Below are 2,272 nucleotides of genomic sequence, written 5' to 3' on the forward strand. Positions count from 1 at the left end.
TGTGATGTCAGCAATGTTTTTTTTTTTTTTTTTTTTTTTTTTAAGGTGGACTCGTCCTCCAAAGGTCACCGTCGCTGTTCTATTTCCGTAAGCCGGTGGGAAAGAATGTTCCGATGCGATGATGAAACGTTAAAATAAATACTTTGCAGTGTTACTAAATGTCTGACGCGCACAAATGGGGAAAGGGACATTTGAGAACCGAAGGCTTGTTACCGCACGACCTTAAGAACATAAAAAAAATACAAATTAAACGTGCCGGTTTTGACAGTAAGGGTGACGTCATAAAGGCAGGTAACTAACCACGCCCCCTGGAAACAAGGTACGCTTGTAAACAAACTCGTCATATCCAGGAACGATCAGTCTTGACCATAAACTGCCTGGAAACGATACTTGAGTAAAAGTACAAGTATCTTAATAGAAAACAACTTTTTTTTTACTTTATTATATTACTCATTTAATCTTGTAACAATTTATTCAACCTTTTATTTTTGCAGTAATGTGTGTAGAAGGTGGTTAGGGGAAGCGTAACGGAGTGAAAGTATGCATTTTAATTAGGAAAAGTAGTGGAGTCAAAGTGAAAATTGACAGAAATAAAACCAACTGAAAACACAGGTGCATGAAAATTTTACATATGGCACAAAAAAGGTATTTGTACTCGATTATATTACACAGCTGCCATGAAAAAGTACAATTCAACTGATAAGAAGTATGCAGCTGCAACAATATTATTGTATTCATTTGTGATAAGTTATGCCATACACAACACTATGATTATTGACTTAACTACTAGTAGTTAGCGTGTCTGTCTTACAGTTGAGAGGTTCTGAGTTTGAATCACATCTCAGGCCCTCCTATGTAAAGTTTGTAGGCTATGTTCTTTCTGGTGCTTCCTCCCACATTCCAAAAAATGTTAACATTAGTTTCCATTAACTCTAATCACTGCACGTTTTGGGCCGGGGATGTACTATATGACTACCCGGAGAAACCTCCACACAAGCATGGGATCCACACAGGTAGATCGGAGACGAGATTCAAGCCCACAACATCAGAACAGTGAGGCAAAACACTAGCTCACTAAATGAACACCACAAATTTTCAAGGTTGCTTGCGTCCAAAGATGAACGTAATCTGGCATAGATAGAGTGTTGTAGGTATTGCCTTCCAAGCATTGAATGTGCACATACCACTGGTAAGGACTGAAATGCTTGTAAGATATGATGATAATGATCACAATGTGATTCACCTCAAACATGCCCAAGAAGCGAACTGTACACTGTGTCCAGAAGCAGCACAGAATGTCTGATCACAAGCACAGCAGGGAGGAGACGTCGCGCACCCCCACCCTCATTGTATGATCACGCTGTCTGAGAACTGAATCATCCTGCTATGTATGTGTTAGTGTGCGAGTGAGAGAGACAGTGGAATGTGTATTAAAAAAACAAAAACAAAAAACAGGTGTTATCTTCCAAAGACTCCACGTGCAACCAAAGACGAGATAAGCCTTTGCTTGGCCCACACGGCTCGCTCTGTCTCTATCTGTCGTCATCTCTCATTCCCGCTCGCACATGCTGACTCAGTCCAACAAAGTGAAACGGAGATGTTTAACCCCCCGCCGACGCCGCCAACACCACTTTCAACCTTTTGGAAGTTAAGGTGCACTGATGTGTGTCACTCTGGACTTCCTCTTCCAGCCATGCAGAACAACCTGACCTTGTTTGCCAGAATTGGACATCACGTTTGAGCTAATGATGCGATGACTGTGTGACACAGTCTTCACGTTAGCTTCTTTCACACGGAGGTCCTGCAAAATGTCTGCATTCGAGCCTAACACAAGTTTTATTATTTATTTGCTTTGATTTGATACAAACGTTAGATGTTGGCAAGGAATTCAATTCAAAAACAACAAAAGAGGTTTCCAGGAGAGGCTTCCCGTCAAAACAAAAGGCAATTACACTTTGTGTATTTCCAAACCACAACTTAGGCTTCTGCTAGCTTAAACGCCAAATAGTACTATCGGTCGTTTAATGCTAGTTGAGGTTTACTGTCATAAAACAAAGACAATTACACTTTGAATATTTCACACCCACAACATAGCCTTCTGCTAGGTTAGTGCTAACACACAATCCAAAATCGGAAAAAATCACCACCACACATTAACAGAAGCCCAGAGGTGTAAATTGAGAAGGAGTTTGTGTGTATGAATCCTGTATTTATATATTACATTTCCTGAGTGAAAAAGGAAGACAGTGACTTTAAACTAATTCAATTCTAG

Source organism: Festucalex cinctus, chromosome 10, assembly GCF_051991245.1.
Source record: "Festucalex cinctus isolate MCC-2025b chromosome 10, RoL_Fcin_1.0, whole genome shotgun sequence".
NCBI lineage: Eukaryota > Metazoa > Chordata > Actinopteri > Syngnathiformes > Syngnathidae > Festucalex > Festucalex cinctus.